This window comes from Marmota flaviventris, chromosome 14 (assembly GCF_047511675.1).
Source record: "Marmota flaviventris isolate mMarFla1 chromosome 14, mMarFla1.hap1, whole genome shotgun sequence".
In the NCBI taxonomy this organism is placed as follows: domain Eukaryota; kingdom Metazoa; phylum Chordata; class Mammalia; order Rodentia; family Sciuridae; genus Marmota; species Marmota flaviventris.
The window spans coordinates 34,254,617-34,263,200 of record NC_092511.1 but is presented as its reverse complement, the minus strand read 5'-3'; the positions used below and the strand labels follow the sequence as shown (position 1 = coordinate 34,263,200).

General features: G+C 61.4%; 2 long non-coding RNA genes across 4 annotated transcripts in view; one reads left to right on the top strand and one right to left on the bottom strand.

Annotated features, from left to right (window-relative positions):
• Window positions 1–3,732: 3,732 nt before the first annotated feature.
• LOC117794714 (uncharacterized) lies at window positions 3,733–7,694 on the bottom strand. 3 transcript variants are annotated; one of them, XR_004618567.2, is made up of 5 exons: window positions 7,644–7,694; window positions 7,429–7,542; window positions 5,043–5,166; window positions 4,583–4,697; window positions 3,733–4,389 (listed from the first exon to the last, which is right to left on the bottom strand). It is a non-coding gene; the product is annotated as an uncharacterized lncRNA (long non-coding RNA). The 3 variants fall into 3 exon arrangements; XR_004618568.2 differs by having other exon boundaries at window positions 7,446–7,542; XR_004618566.2 differs by lacking the exons at window positions 7,429–7,542; window positions 7,644–7,694 and having other exon boundaries at window positions 5,043–7,321.
• Window positions 4,490–8,584, top strand: part of LOC117794715 (uncharacterized) — a 27,576-nt gene continuing 23,481 nt past the window's right edge. Inside the window, exon 1 of the long non-coding RNA XR_004618569.2 lies at window positions 4,490–4,573. This is a non-coding gene — a long non-coding RNA (uncharacterized lncRNA). The remainder of the gene's footprint in view (window positions 4,574–8,584) is intronic.

Below are 8,584 nucleotides of genomic sequence, written 5' to 3'. Positions count from 1 at the left end.
TAGAGCAGGTGTGGCTTCTTTGGGGCCCCTTGGAGGGGATGTCTGGGTGTCTGTGAGCTCTGCTGACTAGACCCACGTGTGTGTGGGGGGGCTCAAGGGACTGGGTGGGGGTGGGGGTGAGCCTAGTGGTGGAGGTGTCCTCTCTCCTCACCCCTCTCTCCTTGTTCGCGTCCTCGAAGGACCAGGCCAAGGCCAAAGCTCCAAGCAGCTCCCTGACTCTTCCAGGCCGGGAGTACTCACTTCCCGACTTCCCACGGCCCTGTCTGTGGGGACTCCTCTCTGGAGGGAGGTGGGTGGAGGGTGGCCCCGTCTCCTGGGGTGCCAGCTGCCCCCGAGCTTCAGGGCAGGTCGGTTGCGCATGTGGTGATTTACAAGTGCTCTGATGGGGGAGCACTGACCTCAGGAGGGTCTGGGGGGGGGGGTCTCCGTCGGCGAGGAGCAGCCAGGCTCTCGTCCTGCTGGGGCAGCTGGCTGAGCCTCCGGGCCCCAGGATGGGCATCTCTAGGCTGCACTATCCCAGGGAGCTCCCTGGGTTTGTAGGTCCCTGGGACCCAGAAACTTGTCCCCCTCGGAGGCCTGTGGACATCAGGGCAGCCTTGCTCCTGACCCTAAGCTTCTAGGGAACTGCTCTATGCTCAGTCCCCAGAGTGGTCCTGGGCTCCTCCAACCTTTTGTCCTCTCTGTCCACTTTTCCTCGCGACCCTGCTTCCCCTGCGAACCCCTTGCCCGCTCCTGTCTGCACCACAGGGTCCTTCTCTTTAACTTTTGGGGCATCAGGGCTTTGCTTCGAGCTTGAGTAGCCTGGCAGAGTGGACAGTTGGTTCGCCAAGAGCTTAGTCAGGCCCTCAGGGGGCCCTGGGGATGCGGGGCCCATTCAGGACCCTCCCTGCCCTTAGCCAGCCTGCCCTTCCTCAGTCCTGGCCGGGCACAGTGCTGTCTCAGGGCTGTCACCTCTTTCTGGAATGTTCTTCCCAGACCCTGCTCGCCTCCTGCCTCTCCAGGTGTTTGTTGAAATGTTATTTTCTCCTACCTGGGCCACCCGGGTTAACACGGTGCTGTGGGTCCAGCCCCCTCATCTCCCAGGCCTGCTCCTCCCTTTCTCTCCCCAGCACCCAGGCCACTCCTATGTATGGACATTTATCCTGTCTACGGTGTCTCCTCAGCAAAAACAGGGCCCCCACCAGGACAGGGCCTCTGCTGTGTCCCCTGGCATTTCTGGTGCCTGGAACTGTGTCAGGCCATGTTTCAGTTGTCCTGGGGGCTGGAGCTGAGCGGAGATCACACTGTGGGAGAAATAGAGGGTCCTCCTCCCCTCCAAGTCCCCAGCTGCTCCTGGGAGGGGAGGGCCGGAGAGGGCTTGGGGACTGGGCCTCTGTGCCTGTCCTGTGCAGTCCTGGTAGCACACACTCCTGCACCCTGGGTATGTGGCTCCACCTCCCACCCGGCCCCTCTGCACGTGCCGCTGACGTGGGGCTGTGGTTTTGAGGCCCCGGGGGTGCAGATTAGAGTCAGAGCGTCCTGTCCTCTGTGGCTGCCGCAGCAGGTGGAGGTGGGGACAGTCCCCCCTGCAAACACGCACAGGCGGAGGGCCCTCCACCCTGCCCTTCTTGCACACACCAGCACACACGTGTGCGCCCAGACAGATGGACAGGCAGGCGGCCCCAGGCTGGCTGCCTGTGGACCTCAGGCCCAGGAGCTGAGCACCGCTGGGCAGGAGGCCCTGCTGGGAGAGGGAGGCAGGGGAAGTGGCTGTGGCCGCCCTTCCTTGGCTCTGAACTTGCACCTTTGTGCTCTGTGCCCCGAGGCGCTAGGCTTTGTTTGTGACTTCTGGCCTTTGGAGGAAGCGTTCTTGTGACAAAACCACTTTCCTGTGGCCGGTTCCCCGTTCAGTCCTAGTGGGCCCAGCATGCTGGTCCCCGTGGCCTGGTCGGGTACATGGGTACATATGGGGGTGTGGTTTATTTTGGGGGGTGCTTCCTGGCCCAGACCCCTGCCCAGCTCCCCAGGGCCGCCCAGGAACAGCCCCGCGGCGTCTGAGCCAGTGCTCACACCTGCCTGCTGAGGTCCCCACGGTCCCCGCTGGCACCCCTGCCTGGAGGGGGGTGCTTTGGGAGCCCGTGCTGCGTGACCTCAGGTAGTCACAGAGCCTCTCGGTGCCCCAGTTTCCTCTCTCGCAAAGCTGTCAGGGAGGGTGAACCCAGTTCACGGGCGCAGAGTGCTTAGCGCAGCACCGATGCGTGGGAAATGGTCAGTAAATATCCGCTGCCCCCCTCGTTGTTTGCTGCCTGGGAGCCAGGAGGGCCCCACGGTGGCCTTGCAGCGCCTCGTAGTCAGCTCTGGTCTCCGGGACGAAGCCAGCTGCTTCCAGGTCACCGGGAGCATCCAGAGTCCAAGGCCACCTTGGGGATCCAGAGGCACAGGCGCCTGGGGCCTGGGGCCCCACCCCACCTCTGGTGGCCCACCCCCAGGACCCTCTTCTGCTGCCTCGAGGAGCCCCCACCTGCCCCACTGCCTGGAGCCTCGTTTCCCTCAAGTAGAAGAGGGTGTGGAAGTCCCCAGGGCAGGGCCGCACTCCCGGGAGGTGGTGGCTGGGGTGCCAGGCAGGTTCCCGGTGACTGTCACCATGGCTGTGAAGGCTCCCATACCTGGCCCACACCTGCCTGTGATGGGGGCTCCCAGCCAGGCTCCTAGAGCCCAGACCGACTTCAGGCCTCAGGGAAGACTTGCTGACAAGAGTGGACCCCAGAACCTCCCACCTCCTTGCCCTGGGCCCCGGGAGCTGAGAGGGAGCAGGAGGCCTAGACCTGAGGCTGGACCCTGCTCACCAGAAACAGCCTGAGGAAGGACAGAGGAAGAGGGGGGCTGGGCACACCCGGGGGACCTGAAAGCTGGGCTGTGGTGCGACGGCGGTTCCAGGGCCCACACCGCAGCTCCCCACCGATGACGTCAGCGGGGGTGCCTGACCTCCCCCACCCGTGGGGCTGCCTCGGGGTGGCCCCTGGCTGCTCTGCTGCAGGTCCATCCGGGCAACCAGCAGAGCAGGTCAGCGTGGCCCTCTCCTGCCTCCCCACCCCCTCACCCCTCTTCCCCTGGGGTGCACCCCAAGAGAATATCTGTTCGACACCCATTATTCGAGGTGATTTCATGGCCACACCTTCATTTAATCCTCCACAACAACCTGGCATTTTATAGGGCAAAAAACTGGCTCAGAGAGGCTAAGGAACCTGCCTGGGCTCACACAGCCCGTGGGTGGGTGACTGAGCTGGGTTTTCCACTCAGGCCCCTGTTGTGAAGCTCCTCTTGCCCACTGGTGAGAGAACTTGCCGCAAGTGCCCTCCCAGGGCCAGGCAGTGAGGCCTCCAGTTTATCAAGGAGGAAACTGGACACCCCGGCTGGGAAGCCAGGGCCCCAGGCCATGCCTCAGGTTCCTGGCAGAGCCCAGCTGGGTTCTAGAACTTTCTTTGGCATTGGGTGCCCAATGGGAGGGGCTCTGCTGGGAAGGCTCCTTCCTTTCCTGCCTCCGGGCCTCCACTCAGAGGCCGCCTCCTCAGGAGAAGCCTGTCCAGAGCGTCCTTGGTGAAGCTGAGCCCCGTCACCCATGGCTGGCTTGGCTCTGTTTTCCTTGGTGGCATCAAGTTATTTCTTTACCGTTTCTTCCTTCAACAAGGAGGGGAACTGCAGAGCTCGGGGAGGCCCTGCCTGTCTGGTGCCTGGCCTAAAACAGTGATCTGTTATTTTATTTTTATTTTTGTCGTGCAGGGGATGGAACCCAGGGCCTTACGTGTGTAGGGCAATCTCTCTACATTAAGTGACGTCCCCAGCCCCCACGGTAACTTGGACAGACTCAGTACTTTTTGTTCCATGAATGAAGAAAATAAATGAATAGGGGGAGGGAGGTGGTCAAAGAAGAAGCCTCAGTGGGGGGGGGGGAGTTTTTTTTGTGAGGACAGATTTATCAAGGGCAAGTCAAACAGATAATTCTAGGCGGAGAAGGGGAATGAGAAGTAATTTAGAAAAGGGAAGTGGCAGGGCCACCCTGCACAGTCCCTCGGCCTGACAAAATAAACCGTGCCCTCTCCAGTTGCGCAGTTCTCATCTTGGACAACTATCCATGGCACCCCTGGGGATGGGGAAGAATGCCACAGCGTTGGCCCCTCAGCAGGGTTGGGGGAGCAGGTCTGCAGGTGCCTGTCGCAGGGGAACAGGCTGTATCTTCCAGGAGGACGCCATGTGGCTGCGGTTAGCAGTTTGCCATCCGGTGTTGCCTCCACAGACAGTTGTCCGACCGCAGGGGAGCGACTGCTGCGCTGTTAGCAATCTCTCTACCTGGAGCTGCGGCAGGACGCGGCGGGGACCTCACCGGGCACACCCACCAGCACACACCAAAGGCTGCGGACACAGATAGCACAAAGCGGGAGGGGGCGCTTCCTGAGCGCGCCCCGGAGGTGGAGGACACTGTGTGCCCAGGTCCCGGTGAGGACCTGCCCCAGCTGCGGCTGCGGTGGCCCGGCCCCCCGCCTCCCAGGCCCGCCGCTGGGCCCAACAACAATCGCCCTGTGGTCCCCGCGGCCTGGTGAGTCACCTCGCCTGCAGCAGCCTCTGGGCGATGTTATCTGCAGCCTGCTTGCTTCATTCCTGGGTGACATCACCGCCTCCTCCTCTCCTTCTCTGCACGGTAGCCTGCAGCCTGGCACGTCCTGGAAGGGGGCACCGTGCAGGGACCTTGCCAGAAGCTTCCAGGGTAGCCCCAAGGGCCTCAGTTTACCTCCCAGAGTGGAGTCCAGAGTCGCCTTCCTGCCCTGCCCAGGCCCCGTCTCCACGTGCGGCTGGGGCCTCCACCTGGCCTGGCCACTCACCCTCCAGGGGCTGTCCCCACGTCCATACCCCTCTCCCGAGCCTCTGGGGTGGGTCTTTGGGGTCCCAGTTTCTCTCAGGCCCAGACTGCCACCCTGCTGCACCCCCCCCACCTCCCCGTCCATCCGTCCATCCACTCTCCTGTTCTCTGCCTCCTGGGAGCAGGGGGGCCTCCCTCCCCTCCTCACCCTTCTCTCTGTGGTTACTGACACATGGAAGGTGACAGAGGGGACCACACGGTGTGTGCTGTTCCATTTCAGAGGCTGCCCCGGCCTCTTCTTCTCTCTCACCTCCTGCTCCCCATCATTTGAGCTGAATGGCAAAAGGGAGGCAGAGAGGCCTCAAGGGGAGGCTGGACCTCAGTGGGTGCTGGAGGCTGCTGGAGCTTGGCAGGAGGGGGAGGCCGAGGGGAAGTGGGTGGGGCTGGGGGAGGAGAGCCACCCCACAGAGCTGCCTGACCCTCTGTGACCCCTGGAGGCAGCTCCCAGAATGTCCATGCCTGCAGGGGGAAGGGGGAGGTTTCTGAAGAGCAGACACTTTTACTCAGGTGATTTGACCAAAAGGAATTGTTCCTCAGAAGGAAAAAGAAAAAGGGAGACCACAAAAGCGAACGCACCGGCCCCTGAGGTCACACTGGTCCCTGCCTCCCAGGGCCATGCTGGGCCCAGGGACAGGCCTGCGGGAGCCAGCCCGGCTTCAGCCCCACAGCCTCCCCGCCTCCCAGACTTGGGTTTCCTCTCCTGTCCGATGGGAACTAACGAGGGACCATTGGGATCCTGAATGTGAAAGGGCCCAGCCAGGGTCCCCTGGGCAAGGAAAGATGGACTTAGGGAGAGTTTTATAGAAGAGGCCCAGCCTTGGCGACTTGAGGTCCGATAAGTACACCTGCTCTCAAATCTGTTGGGCTCCCTTTACATCCTGAGTTGACTTCTGGTTAGTGGCCAAGTGCCCCTGGCTGATGCTCCTAGTGCCACTGCTGAATTTGGCCTGTGATCTTCTCAGACCCCTGGATCCTTTTCCAAGTTCCAGAACATAAATTAGGCAGGTCTAATGGGTGTCCTTGCTGTTGTCCCTCTCTGCTTGGCTGCAGACTAAGCTCCACTTCTAGTCAACCCCGATTGCTTTCCTGAGCTGGTTAGGATACATGGCCTGACTTTTGCTATAGTGCTCATTTAACCCTAAGCCTCAAACTCACCACGACCTGCACAGCCCCCACACACCTCAGACTCGCTTATCCCAGACGGAACTTATCTCCCTCTCAGCAGCCCACTCCTCCACTTGGATTCTAGATCAGAGTTCATGGGCAAAATCCCCAATGCCCTAGCCAGAGACCGAGTCTCCTTGACCACTGTCTTCTACCCACAATATCTGATCAATCATCTCTTTGGTAGATTCTAACACATTTTTTTTTTTGGTACCAGGGATTGAACTCAAGGCCACTTGGCCACTGAACCACATCCCCAGCCCTATTTTGAATTTTATTTAGAGACAGGGTCTCAGTGAGCTGCTTAGCACCTCGCTGGCTTTGAATTTGAGGCTGGCTTTCAATTTGCGATCCTCCTGTCTCAGCCTCCTGAGGCCCTGGGATTACAGGTGTGAAAAGGCTTCATCTCCTCTCCCCCCGCCCCCCCTGTCTGTAACAGTTTAGGTCCTCCTGTCTTAAGCCTGGTTAGTGGAAGCCTGTGGGCCCTGGGTCAGCCTCACACAGTCACAGGATGCAGGCTGCGCAGGGCAGAGGGGCTCTAGGCTGCTGCCATGGTGAGGTCTCCTTTGGGTGGCTCTCTGCCTGTCTCACCAGCGTCCCGCTCAGAGCTGGACACAGGCAGACCATGAACATGCTGGAAGCAGCTGGGCCCCAATCACTCCCCCAGGAGGCTGGGAAAGCCCTCCCCTCCCTGGAGGGTCCCCTTTACCAGGAGGCCTCCCTGAACGGAGAGTGAGGGCCGACCTCCTGCCTGGGCCTCCACCCTGTCCACTCTACCCTCAGCAGATACCTCCCTGTGGAGCCTCCTGAGTGAGGCAGGGCTTCCTCCTCTCTCCACCCAGACCCCGGCCAGCCCAGACTCCAGCTTTTCTGGTTTGTTTCCTATGGGGGATTCAGATAAGGTCCTCAAGGTCACTTTCTCCCTCTGCGACTTCCTTTCCTCATCCAAATGAAATGATGACAGACCCACTCTCAGGACGGGCACATGAGCCTGCAGGTGCAGGGCACCTGGCCTGGCAGGCCGCATCCCAGGACCCCCGCTGGCACCAACGATGGGAGACAGTGCAGCTAGAGCGGCCTCTCTCCCGGGCTCTCCGGCTCAGCCCTCGGGCCCAGCGCACACCCCGCTTCCTTCCCCTTTCTGGCCGTCTGTGTCCACCACCGCTCTCCACCCAGACGAGGGTGTGGGCAGAGCCGCCTCTTCCCCTTGGCCAGCACTTCCTCCAGGACCTGGTGCTGTCCACCCTGGCTACAGTCTGGGTCCTCCTCAGCCCAGGGGACAGTGCGAGCTGTGGCTCTCCTGCTCCTGGGGTGGTTTGCTCAGCAAGGCCTTGAAGGTTGTCCCCACCCCCAGAGAGTGAGAGGTTTACCCCGCGCTCTAGTAAACCTGGGTCTTCTGGCTTCAAATCCAGGACTTCACCCACTCCCACGTTGCTGCTCCTTCCACTCTTCTGGGTGTATCTGCATGAGCTCAGTCTCCTCATCTGCAAAATGGGCACGATCATGGTTTCTCCTTTTTCCTTGGCCAGAGCAAGGGGAAAAGAATGGGGTGGGGCTGGGAATGTGCAAGGAGGTGGAGACCCACTTGTGCACAAGGCAGGCAAGTCTGGCTGGAGTGGAGGATGAAACCCCAGGAACCCAGGGGGGCCTCACCACGTGGCCAGCCTCTCCGCTTCCAGCTGGGGCGCCCTGTGCCTGAGTCCACAGCGCCCCCTGCTGGCAGGCCAGCTCAGAAGCTCCCTGTGGGCAGCACAAGCCTCAGAGCACAGTTCCCCACTATGAGCCCAGGAAGGAGATGCCTCAACTTCCCAGAGCTCAGCTGAGTGGAGAGTGCACCCAGGCGTCAGGAACCACAGGTTTGGGGTGGGGGCCCAGAGTTTGGTCTCATAAGGGGATCCCTCTTCCGAGGAGCTCAGCACTTTTGTGGACCCCTTGAAATCTCTCCTGTAGAGCAAGGTCTGCAGCCTGGCAGGAAGGCGGGGGCTCTGCTGTGAGCCCAGGACCCCACGCCCCTATCAGGGGCCTCCCACTACCCCACCCAAGTCCACGGGGACTGTGGGACCCTCAGGCAAGGGCCGGCCCTGGGAAATCAGGGGCAGGGCTGGCAGGTGCTCCCTGGCCTCCATCACACCTCCAGTACCCAGTGCCCAGCCTCCCAGCCCTCCGCCTGCCGCCCCAGCAGACCCTAATCCACGGGGGCAGCAGCTCCATGACTGCAGTGGCATTGCCTTGGCCTGATTCCAGGATGGGCACTGGGGGATTTAGAGAGGAGCAGGCCCCTTCCTGGCCCCCGGGATCAGAGACAGGCCACCACTGCCCTCCCCGTCAACTCTCCACAGCTCCTTCACCCTCCGTGTCTCCCCTGCTCCCGGGCCAGGTCCTGCTCTGGGAGGGAGGCAAACCACAGCAGATCAAAATCCAGCCAGCTGCAGCCCCTCCTGCCCCACCCTGGGCTCTGCTTACTGTCCTTGACCCTGTTCCCTCAAACGGCTTCTTCCCCAGGCTCTATATGGCCCTCAAATTCCT